The 13,508-nt window shown below is 36.7% G+C and overlaps 1 long non-coding RNA gene across 1 annotated transcript in view; it reads left to right on the top strand.

Annotated features, from left to right (window-relative positions):
• LOC120246720 overlaps positions 1–13,257 on the top strand; it is a 33,629-nt gene extending 20,372 nt beyond the window's left edge. Inside the window, exon 4 of the long non-coding RNA XR_005532115.1 lies at positions 12,748–13,257. This is a non-coding gene — a long non-coding RNA (uncharacterized LOC120246720). The remainder of the gene's footprint in view (positions 1–12,747) is intronic.
• The last annotated feature ends 251 nt before the right edge of the window (positions 13,258–13,508 follow it).

Below are 13,508 nucleotides of genomic sequence, written 5' to 3'. Positions count from 1 at the left end.
TCAATTTTTTCTTTCTCCTTAGGGAGGGGTTCCTACCACACAACCTCAATCACTATTGATAAAGGTTATGCATGAGTCTTCTACAAATCTATTTTCTGGCAGTGTCTTACATATCAAAGAAGCTTGTCATCAGAAATCATTGTCTAAGGCAAATGCCACTTCTGTGCCATCCCCCGAACACTTAATTATGAGATGAAGTTGAGCCCCAGTCAGAGCAGAGATGCCTGTCTGGTGACCAGAAAGACTCTTGAGGTTCTCTCATCCCTCCCGCGCCCACACCGTCCATCCTTCAGGGACCCCTGGACCCGGCCAGAGCCGGCCTCCGGCATTATTGAATTATCTACAGACTAGGCATGGTGCTGATGTTGAGGAAAGGAAATGGCACTGAAGAAAGGTCTCTAAGGGCTTTGAAAGAATCTATATTCTAGTAGGATAAGTGGCAATTCACAAGGAAACAGTCATAAAGAAAGCTGTCAGTCCAAAGCAAGTGACGAAAAGAAAAAAATAGAGTGAAAGGCAAAGAATTTCAATGGTGTGGGTATCCTCTTATATATTGTGATAAAGGAAAGTGAAGTGGTATTTGACAGCTAAATGCAGTGTTGGATTCATAAGGGTACAGAAAAGAGGACATTCCTGGCAAGTGGGATAAACTTTGTGTGTGTGTGTGTGTGGGGGATACACTTGGTATGTTGAAAGAGTCAGTAAAGTGGATTCACAAATGATAAAACTAAAATAAGAGGGAATTTCCATGGTAGGGAATGTATTATTTCATTCTGAGAAAGATGTGAACACTGGGGGACCATGATATGACTTCCAGCTGTAGGCAATGTGGTAGGATGTTAGGAGCGAAGGGCTGTGACAATAACGTATCCAAGGAGTCATCATAAACTCAGATTAGTTGGTGAATGTGGACATTATAAGACATGGTCAAATTGTAGACATATTTAAATTAGCAACCAACAGAATGTGCTGATGGATGATATGTGAAATGTGAGATGTAGATAAGAGTCAAGGAGAGCTCCAAGGTTGGGACCTACATGACTGGAAGAATTATATAACCATGAAGATCATTTTATACATATTAGAATGCATCCATGGTCTTCACCCATAACTGGGCACAAATGCTTCTTCATTTCTCAGGTCCATTATCTTTCCTATTTTCTACCATGACTATTTCAAAACTCATGACCTTGCTAAAATTTCCTCATGCTCAGAAGACAAGCTCTCCTCCTTCAAACTATCTCTAAGCCTCACTATCATCTGGGAAATGAATTCAATAGCAGGAACAATAATGGTAATGGGTGCACTGAATGTTACTCTCATGAACACAATCACGTGGTCAAGAATTGGTTTCCATTTGCTTAACAACACGTTTTAAGTGCTTAGTATAGTACCTGCCCCACAATAGGTACTCAATCATTTTTGGCGTTTTAATGAGTTGAGTTTTTATTTTGTAACAACTAACTCTGTATTAATTCATTTAATCTTTACTACAAATATATGAGGCAGGCTAAAGATTTAGAGAAGAGAAAATGGAGGTAAAAAGAGATTAAACAATAGACCAAGGTCACATATTTATGAAGTAGTAAGGCTGGGGTGGACCCAGGTAACTTGGTTCCCAAACTCATGGGTTTTTGTGTGCTTTGTGAGGTTTGAATGATCAGGGCAAGTGTGTTGCTTAGCATAGTGCTTGGCAAACAGGAAGCACCGATACACATTAGCGATTTTATTATTATTATTGCTAACAATAGAAATAATTGCTCTCTCACCCCATCTATACATCATCAGTAATACGGGATTCATTATTGTCAAATCCTTCTCCTGAAATGCTTAGATGTTTGTTTTCTTCCTTAGCTGCATTAGTTCTACTAGTTGGGCCAGTCTCTGGTCCCCCTACAGAACAAATCATCACACTTCCGCTGTTCTTTCCTTGCTGTCTCTAAATAAGTAGCACCCTACAACTCACTTATTTTAATTTCAGAACAGTTAGCATATGGTGTTATATTAGTTTTAGGTGCGCAATTCATTTCTTATACATCATCTCTCTACCCCTGGGTCTCCAGGGGCATAAGGAAGACAGGGTAAGGCTCATGGATCCACAGGGCACAGTCAGGGATGGTGTGAGAAGGTCAGGGAGCTAGAAGACCATTAAGTACAGAATTAGGCTCCTGGACGGGATTGGGGCCAGATTTGAGAGATGAATCTTGGACTAGGAGAGGATGTAAATGGAAAGATTATTTGATAGTAATGAAGCTGAAACATTTAATGTGTGTGTGTGCGCGCCTGCCTGTGTGCACATGCCCTACAATCTCTCTAATCTCAAAACAATTATGTTTCATCCTGAAAGGAATATCATCTTCCAATTTAAGTGAATAATGAACATTCTTTCTAAATATGAAAATAGCTGTTTTATTCATGGTATTAGCACTAGTGGTGGCCACAAGAGAAAACTCTGAAGTTTAATGTTAAAAAAAATGTCTCCTCACACACAAGCATTATGCTTAATTTCAATTAACAAGAATACTTATCTGAGAATTAATGGATGGTAACTAGACTTATTGTAGTGATCATAATATCAAATCATTGGGGCGCCTGGGTGGCTCAGTCAGTTAAGTGTCCAACTTCGGCTAAAGTCATGATCTCACGGTTCGTGGGTTCAAGCCCTGCGTCGGGCTCTGTGCTGACAGCTGGTTCAGAGCCTGGAGCCTATTTTGGAATCTGTGTCTCCCCCTCTCTCTGACCCTCCCCTGTACCTGCTGTCTCTCTCTCAAAAATAAATAAAATATATTTAAAAATTTATTAAAATAATGTCAAATCATTACATCACACACCTGAAATTAATATACCGTTATATACCAAGTATACCACGGTATAAAAAACAATTTAGAAAATTATATTTTAACTGACTACTTTATGAGCATATTGCTACTGGTTAACATGTCATCTTAGTATAGAAATTATTATTATAATTTATGATTATATTCTCCCACTCTAGTTTTGTCTTACTATACCTATGATAATTTTGTCTCGATTCAAATATAGAAATGGAATATCTTTAATTCTGAATTCAAAACAACTCAGCTGAGCATAGTCTTTCTCAGTATACAGCAACAGAAAAGTGACTTGCAATTTAACATAACATCATCAGTATGCAAAAATGCGTCAACAACAGCTTTGTGTATCAAAAGTCAATCAATATTGGGTCATTTCATTATCAGGATGTCAGAAAGATTGCTATTTCATTAGAGTAACACTTCATCTGGTCTTAGGCAGATATATATGTAAATATTGCATTAGAAAGTAATTAGATTTCCCCCCTCTTGTAGGAGACAAACAACAACAAATATGTCTGATTAAAATTAATGATGACATATTGAATAAGTAAAGGTTGCCTAATTACAACTCCAGTTTAAACAATGGCCAAGCTACCTAATCAAATATTTTCCACGTCTTCCTTAAAAGACAATTGCTATAGAATTGCTTTACCTGCTCAGCTGTCACAGTGACAATCATTTTTAAAGTTCAGCTAATTGAGAGAGTGCTTTTGTTCTGACAAATAAAATTCAAGAGACATTAAACAGTCCTGACCATTTGAATCATAAAAATGTCTTAGGGAACCACATTGCTTCCATCATCGTGTCACTCCAAACTTGGACAACAATTAATTTGTAGGTTTATAAAATGAACTCATCAAGTTCCTCACACAAGTCTCCCCTAGGTGATAGAATATAAACTGAGATAAAAGGCAAAGAGCAGAGAATATGTGAAAAAATAAATCACAGACTTCTCATATTCTCATTCTAAACCTGGAAAGATTTGTATTTGTAGAAGGAAGCTAACAGACTGTTTCTGAGAGAGTGTAATTGGTGGCGGGGAGGATGTCAGTGATTTGGGAATGTCATTGTAAGTCGAAGGTGAGTATGCTTTTATCTGCGTACCGAGCGTGGAAAAATACTTGAGGGTTAATTACTATTGAATGATGAGCCACTGTTTTATTTTGTTAATTTATTCTTAGAGTTCTGTCAAGGGGTTTGCTACATTAGCTAATCAGCATGCTCACCATCTAATAAAAAAAATCTAATTAGAGTTCAAATGGATGTAAGGAAAACTTTTGTTAATAAAGAATACAAATAACAGGATGTTAGTACTCTTAAGGAATGGCGTTAAAAATTATTATAATAGTTTGATCAGTATCTGCCTTAAAGACTTATTAACTTATTAATAATCAAAAGTTTTTGTGCTCACAAGTTACTTCACAATGTGCATGTTAAAATTAATGTGATTCCAATATTTAAAAGTAATATTATTGTGCATTTATTTTCCTAAATACTAACCTTTTTCTTTCATTCATTATCTTCAGCTACATTTATGACTCACCACTTTATTTTATCTCATTGGAAGAAATCTGCTATGACTTATTTTCTATTCATTTTATATTTTATATTTGTATTCACTTTATATTTTAGTCTATTAACTTCAGAACATGGCATTTCTGGCCTATATCAAAATTGTGTGCCTTCACTCTTGTGGGGCACTATAATTTCCAAAGCATTGCTTGTCTTTATCTGACAATATGACAAGCGTCTCAAAGAGAACCTAATCCAGAGATAAGAGACTGAGTTGAAAGTATCTCCTAGGTTTGGGCTATTTTTTCCCACCTGGGTGAGGGGGAGAATGTGTTTACTGAATTAGTCCATTGGACATTTATAAAAACAAATTATTGAATATTCTTCAAAAAATATTCAGTTAAGTTAGCTTATAGGTTTACTTCATCACTGACTAATCATAGATAGGTCTAGTAAATTTCAGATAAGAACTTAGCATTTTAGGACAGGAAGTGACTTTAGAAACCTAAATGCCAGAGGGATCTTATAAGTTGGACAAGGTGATGAAGCTAGTGGTGTGACCAGGACTTTATGTATCTTGATTGCAAGACAATTGCTTTTGCAGTGTAGATCTTTCCTGACTATTTGTTGGTTATATTTATATTACATCCCCTGACATAGCTCAGAGTATGAGTAATTATAATGGCAAAATAAAACTCCAAATAATTTGACAGATTACTCAGTAAGCTATTAGTGAACTTCTGTTATAACCTGTTGGCAATACTACAACGAGTGAGTCACTGACAGTGGAGGCAGCACTTTGGAGATGAGAGAAGAGGTGATGAGGGATCATTCACCTATAGGCCTGCAAAGCCTATATCCTCACTTCTAGCTGAACATCCTGTCCTAAGCACTCAAGTTCTTGGAATCTTGGTTTGCTAATCATACAAAAGGTATCCTGTAGTACTTACGTTTAATTTTTTATGTCTTGTTCAATTTTTGGCACACAGTAGGTCCTCAGATACTCGGTTTTCTTCTCCTCAAGGAGGCTTATGACTCCTGAGAAGGAGGAAAACCATATGTCTTCATAATTTTTTAAAAAATTTTTAATGTTTTTATTTATTTCTGAGAGAGAGCAAGAGAGACAGTGTGAGCAGGGGAGGGTCAGAAAGAGAGGGAGATATGGAATCTGAAACAGGCTCCAGACTCTGAGCTAGCTGTCAGCACAGAGCCCAACGTGGGGCCCGAACTCATGTACCCTGAGATCATGACCTGAGCTGAAGTCGGACGCTTAACTGAAACCGACTGAGCCACCCAGGCGCCCCTATGTCTTCATAGTTTTACAATGAAGGAATGCAGAGAATTATCAGTACTGGGAACTCCGTAAAACATTTCGTCTCTCTGAATTTAGAGGTAAAAGAAACACACTGAAGAAAACCAAGGCTTTTCAAAGTTAATTAATGAGGTTAGGAAGTAATTAAATTTGGCATGTGCTAATATTAAATGTTTTACACTCAGTTAACAATAGAAGCCCTTTATGACATGGGGACGGTAATAGAAAATAAGAAATTACAAGTTTTTCCTTATTTCCTTGGTGGTGAAAGATCAAGGAGAGAAATATTAAGATATTTATGCCATTTCTTCATTACCAGTACTGAGTTATACAAGTAGTTAGGCCTAATATTCAGATCCCTGTGAGGGCTTAAATCATGCCCTCAACTACGAGTTCCCAATTTGCAAGAACAAAACTACTTTGAGATATCTTACCACTGATATCTGAGTGTAGAGATTGCTTAAGATTCTCTCTCTCTCTCCCTCTCTGCCCCTCTACCCACTCTTGTGTGATCTCTCTCTAAAAAAAAATAATTTAAAAATGAAATTTTAATTAATTAAAAATTTTTAATTTAAAAATGAAAGGTATCTAATAGTGGATTACCATATCCTTAATAGCATAGTTTCTTCAATTAAAGCTTACCATATCCACTATTAATGAAATCACTAGTTTCATACAATCATCAACTGGAAAATATTTAGTTTCTATAGACTTGACTAATATGTTTCATTTAGTGCCTACGCCAGTAGCTTCTCAACCAGTTTGTCTGCGATATGATATCTCAATATAATACACGTTGAGCTGACTGCCCATATGATATCTCAATACAATACACCTTTCATCTGAACATTTTCCTAGACTCCTGAGCCACTGCTTATGGTCTGGCTGTCTGGTCCAACCAATCAAAGCAATTTTTTATCTCCTTCAGGATAAAGAGCTTTGGCAATATCATCATAAATACCAAAATCTAAATCTAAATCACACTTATCTCTGCACACACCAGAGCCACAATTCAGTGCTTCAATAGATACTTCTTAATTCTTTTGAAGTTCCAGACGTTATTGATAGTGACCAAGATACTCATTTCCCTTCTCAAAATACTCAGGGTACAATATGGGTTCTTGACAAGACACTGAATAGAATTTTCACCTCCCTTACCAGCTTTAGGCTATGGATCTATTAGAGCACCATATTGGCTTACATACGTGAATTCAAACACAATTAAATTGACTCCACCAGAAGCCTATTAGAAATGATCCATGAATTCAGCAATGTTGCAGGACACAAAATTAATGTACAGAAATCGGTTGCATTTTTATACACCAATAATGAAGCAACAGAAAGAGAAATCAAGAAACTGATCCCATTCACAATTGCACAAAAAAACATAAAATACCTAGGAATGAACCTAACCAAAGATATAGGAGATTTGTATGATGAAAACTATAGAAAACCTATGAAGGAAATTGAAGAAGACACAAAGAAATGGAAAATCATTCCATGCTCATGGATTGGAAGAATAAATATAATTAAAATATCATTACTACCTAAAGCAATCTACACAGTCAATGCAATCCCAATCAAAATTGCACCAGCATACTTCTCAAAACTAGAACAAACTATCCTAAAATTTGTATGGAACCACAAAAGACCCTGAATAGCCAAAGTAATACTGAAGAAGAAAACCAAAATGGGAGGCATCACTATCTCAGACTTTAGCCTCTACTACAAAGCTATAATCAACAAGACAATATAGTATTGGCACAAAAACAGACACATAGACCAATGGAATAGAATAGAGAATTCAGAATTGGACCCACAAGTGTATGGCCAACTAATCTTTGACAGTGGGGAAGAGCATCCAATGGAAAAAGGACAGCCTCTTTAACACATGGTGCTGGGAGAACTGGACAGCAACATGCAGAAGAATGAAACTAGATCATTTTCTCACACCATGCACAAAAATAAACTCAAAATGGATAAAGAACCTGAATGTAAGACAGGAAACCATCAAAATCCTAGAGGACAAAGCAGGAAACAACCTCCTTTACCTCCACCGCAGCAATTTCTTACTTGACACATCCCCAAAGGCAAGGGAATCAAGAGCAAAAATGAACTACCGGGACCTCATCAAGATAAAAAGCTTCTGCATGGCAAAGGAAACAATCCATAAAACTAATAAGCAACTGATGGAATGGGAAAAGATAGTTGCAAATGACATATCAGATTAAGGGCTAGTATCCAATATCTATAAGTAACTCATCAAACTTCACACCTGAAAAACAAATAATCCAGTGAAGAAATGGTCAGAAAACATGAACAGACACTTCTCCAAAGAGGACATCCAGATGGCCAACAGACACATGAAATGATGCTCAGCGTCCCTCATCATCAGGGAAATACAAATCAAAACCACACTGAGACACCACCTCATGCTGGTCTGAGTGGCTAAAATGAACAAATCAGGAGACTAGATGCTGGCAAGGATGTGGAGAAATGGGCACCCTCCTACATTGTTGGTGAGAATGTAAGCTGGTGCAACCTGTCTGTAAAACAGTATGGAGGTTCCTCAAAAAATTAACACTAGAACTCCCCTATGACCCAGCAGTAGCACTGCTAGGAATTTACCCAAGGGATACAGGAGTGCTGATGCATAGGGGCACATGTACCCAATGTTCATAGCAGCACTCTCAGCAATAGCCAAAGCATGGAAAGAACCTAAGTGTCAATCAAATGATGAATGGATCAAGAAGATATGGTATATTTTTACAATGGAATACTACATGGCAATGAGACAGAATGAAAAATGGTCGTTTGTAGCAACATGGATGGACCTTGAGGGTGTTATGCTGAGTGAAATAAGTCTGACAGAGAAGGACAAATACCATATGTCTGCACATACAGGTGGATCAGGAGGAAGTTAATGGAGGACGAAGTGAGAGAAGAAAGGGAAAAGTAGTTGGGAAGAGGGAGGGAGGCAAAACAGGAGAGACTCTTGAATGCTGAGAACAGACTGAGGGCTGATGGAGGTGGGGGAGAGGGAAGGGGGGTGATGGGCATGGAGGAGGGCACTTGTTGGGATGTGCACTGGGTGTTAATGGAAACCAACTTGTCAATAAACTATTTAAGGAAGAAAAAAATAATTTAAAAAACACAATTAAATTAAATATCACACATTTTAGTTATCAGTCTAATATCACAGATGAATTTTATTTTGTTATTTTTTCCGAGAGAGTGAGAGCGAGTGGAGGAGAGGGACAGAGACAGAAAGGGAGAGAGAATCTCAAACTGGCTCCATGTCCAGCACAGAGGTGAAAGCAGGGATAGATCCCACGATGATGAGATCATGACCTGAACCTAAATTTAAAGTTGGCCTCTTAATTGATTGAGCCACTCAGGCGGCCCAATTTTAATGGAATTTTAATGGAATCTGATTCCGTTTTTTATGTTTGACCCCTGACAAATTTCAGACACCGTCCCTCCCTTTTTCCTTGCTCCACATCTGGGCAAGCCAATAAGAATGTCCATGTCTGCCTTCCTCGGGCACTGGGCAAGTTGAAACTATAAAAAAATCATCCTTTCTGGTAGGGGGCACCCTCACTCCAGATGCATCCCCTAGCTGCAAATCACACATCTTTCTCCCTTCATTAAAACCATTTGTACCAACTTGAATACCTACCATGCCATAACCAGAAAGTCTCAATATATGAGTAATCTTTTATATTTCTTAGTGAATGTGTGGAAACATCAGTGAACCAATTTGGGGTTGGGGGTTCTTAATTCTGTTTTCTGTTGGGCAGCTCTAAGACAATTCAGTGTTTGGAATAAAATTGGTATATAAGCTCCGAAAGATTAGAATTTTTGCCCATTTTGTGCAATTTTGTATCTCTGGATCATAGGACAGGGCTGAGATATAATGGACATTCAAAAACATTTGTTGAATGGATAAATTAATCTGCATCAAAACGTCTTGACACCTGGCCTAGTCATCCTTCCAGATTCCAAAACTGCACTGATGGGGTGATCAATTGTTGGAATCAGTCAAGAGACTCAGAAGCTAAGCTAGAGGTGTTTTTTTCATCCATCTGAAGCCAATTAATTGGAATATTTCTTCCCATTCCGACTAGTAGTTGTAAAATGAATTTTTGAACTTGCAGGAAAGGATGCAGAAGAAAAAGCAACTCTAATTTCTTTGGATAGTTTAAAATATTTTCAGAGGTTTTGTGATGCCTCTATGTAGTCGCACTCATTCCTTAATAAATCATGGAAAAAAGTCCACACAAAGCTACCTGATCTCATAAACTATATGGCAATGAATTAGCTGAATTTTAAATACTTCCTGGTTATTGCTGATTCCTTTTGATAATATGTCTACAATATGCAGTAATATAAGATGAAAATTGACTGTGGAAGTTTGTTTTAAGATGATTTTTTATTGAAACTTATCACTTAATAAGCAGATACAGTTTACTATATCTATGCAAAATCAATTTTCACATTCAAATAACAAATTAAATTTGAAGCATGAAGCAGAAATCAGTAAGAATACATGGTATGATGACACAAAATAAAATAATTTAAGTGGGAGTGAAAGGGGCTTAAAATCATTTATTCATTTATAGATAAATGAAAAGGCTCTTAGCTAATCTAAGGTGATGGAGTGAGAGACACAGGATTTGTGCTCCATGGATTCTTAGATTTATTTCCTTTACAACTCATTACCTGATCCTGAAACATCTCTGAGTTTATTAAGCTGTGTATGACTCAGACTTTTTGTCATACTGCTACTTATAGGATATCTTTTCTTTCCCAACATATGTGCCTTAAATCTCTTTCCCATTATGATCTGAGAAAGGAAATGAGCTGTATAGCTAGACTATCCAACTAGAGTGATTGATGTAAAAGATAAAAATTAAGTTAGGAAAGTATGAGTCTATGTAAGTTATCTGTTGAAGTTCAACAAATCACTCCAAAATGTATTAACTGTAAGTAACACTCATTTACTAGCCTGTGATTCTGAGAACCAGCAATTAGGATGATATTAGCCAAGCACAGTTCTTCTCATTCAGAATCATGCTCATGCTGCTGGCTTCTGTTTCTGGCTATTGGATGGAGTACCTCAATTCTCCTTGTGAATTCTCATCTTCCAGTAGGTGAGAGCACTATTCCTTAAATAGTGGTCTTATGGAAGTATTTTGAGAGCTCAAGACCAATATATAAGCTTGATCAAGTTTCCATTTGTGTCACATTTGCTCATTTACCATTGTCCAAAGTCCCATGGCCAAACCCAAAGTCAATGAAGGAATAGACTACACATGGGCATGGAAAGTAATTCATTTGACTATACCATGACTTTTAAAAGATTATAAGCTTCTGATGAATTCAATCATATGTCTTGCTTTAAAAGCTATATCCTGAGTTGAACCACACAGAATAGCACTTTGATTTCTTGCACGTTTTTGAAATAACACTTATAAAAGTCATACAACTATATATATATATAGTATATATATATATATACTACATATATATATATAGTATATATATATATACTATACATATATACTACAGCTATATATATATGGACTCTATATGTACGCCACATATAACTCAGGGGTTGTATCTAAAGATTAAGATCAAGGTGGGGGCACCTGGGTGGCTCAGTCTGTTAAGCCTCTGACTACGGCTCAGGTCATGATTTCACTGTTCTGAATTTGAGCCCCATATCAGGCTTTGTGGTGACATTTCAGAACCTAGAGTCTGCTTCAGATTCTGTCTCCTTTTCTCACTGCCCCTTCCCCACTCACTCTCTCCTCTCTCTCTCTCTTTCAAAAATAAATAACATTTTTTTAATCACAAAAAGAGAGAAAGGTAAAAAACTTTCTTTAAATACTTGTAGGAATTGAATAAACTTGGTACTTTTGAGAGGCATGGTCTAGTAGTCTGATGAATACAAAAGTATTTTTTTATCTGTACATATTTCTTAGTGAAGTTTTAACATCATTAAACAATCATTCAGTTCACTATATTTCATTTTAGGAATTTTGTGTATAAATGGTAATACTCATTGTTGTAACCTGGTACAAATTAAGATGCTTTTAACATCCCCAAATTCTCATTTCCCTCTGCCTATTAAATGTTTAATTTATTTAATTGACTACTTAATTTATATTGGAATTAACCTCAGTAATATTAATTAACCTGAAAATAGTCACATTTAATTATGAATTACTATCACTTGCTCCTTTTTAAGTAGATTCCACTGTGAATCTTTGTCCAATGGGAGGGTAATCAAGGATCTTAGCAATTATTAAAGACCATACAAAGTTAAATTCATTTTTCTTTACCTTTATATGCCCTCCTAAACTACTAAATAGGTTTCCACACATCTAAATGACCTTATAGAATGACATGATTGCACCAAGATAGGTAATACTAAGGCTTAATCCAGCTCTTTTCATAATTTATTAAACTCATAGCCAACCATTGATCCTTTCACACCTTAGTAGATCTTAAATTTAGATTGGGAAAAATGCTAATTCTATTGGTAAAGAATGCTTATTCTTGCATTTGCAATAGCAAATAGAATGCTTATTCTTTACCAATAGAATTTTATGAGAACAAATTAGAATTGGAATAAGAATCTTTGTTCCCTTTGTGAAAATCACCATCTTAACTCACATTGTCAGTAAGGGTTAGAATAAGTCTGAATTTCTTCCAACGTTGGCGAGGAAATTCACATACACATTTTGCCAGGAAGATTTTATGAAGGGAGATAAAAATTGAAGGAGAAAACTCCCAATGAAACGTCAACATTTGATATAATTCTTATATCACACAGACTTAAATTGGGGCAAAAATAAATGACGATAATGTTCCACATCTGCTAGTTCTATTCTCCTAAAGGCAAGCTCTTATCACAGGAAGGGCTATCTCCTCTGCTAACAGGCACCCTTAGGTGCATGCACACACACCACACTGAATATGTGAATGTTCACATATTGGCATTTCAATCATTATTCTACAAGAATCTCACAGTTCCTTTTTGTTCTCACCCTGATTTACTCTCCATTTAAATGATCACTGAAGATTTGAACTGAAAATAAGTATATCAACTCTTCATCGGAACATCACAGAGAAGTTTCTGCTAGCTTTGAGAACTGAGGAAGATGAAGAGGAAATAAGACTGCTGTTCTGAAATTGTGAATATTAGTAATGGGAAACCTCACTAAAATGGAATCAGGATTCAGCAGGAGGAGGTCTCACACTCTCACTAGTATTCAATTTCAGACCCAATAGGAAGAGATGGACTTGACCCTACAGGGACTTGAACTTGCATCAGATATAACTTTACTATTCCAGCCTGAGGAAGAAACACTTTGCTTATCCACCTGGACAACAGCTCAGCCAATGAGAAGCCACCATACTTCAAACTTCCAGTTGACTCCAATGGACTTTTAGATTTTAGCAGCCTTCCCAACTTACCCCTTGTAATAAAGCATGCCTCTCCTTTGTTTCTGGGACATGGGTATGGTTTTGCAAAGTTTGTTTCTTCCAAATTGCAATTATCTCTCTCTTTTTAAGTTTATTTATTTATTTATTTGAGAGAGAGAGTGAGCGAGAGAAAGAGCAGTGTGAGAGGGATAGGGAGAGAGGGAGAGAAATAATCTCAAGCAGGCTCCATGCCCAGCGCAGAGCCCCACAGGGGCTCAATCTCACTGTGAGATCATGACCTGACTTGAAATCAAAAGTCAGATGCCCAACTACCTGAGCAACCCAGGTGCCCTGAAATTCTATTCTATTCCCAAATAGCCCATGCTTTGCTAGGGAAATAACTGGTATTTTTATCT

Source organism: Hyaena hyaena, unplaced genomic scaffold (assembly GCF_003009895.1).
Source record: "Hyaena hyaena isolate Hyena2069 unplaced genomic scaffold, ASM300989v1 scaffold_485, whole genome shotgun sequence".
NCBI classification, from domain to species: Eukaryota; Metazoa; Chordata; class Mammalia; order Carnivora; family Hyaenidae; genus Hyaena; species Hyaena hyaena.
The sequence above is the reverse complement of the archived record's forward strand: the minus strand, read 5'-3'. Positions and strand labels throughout refer to the sequence as shown.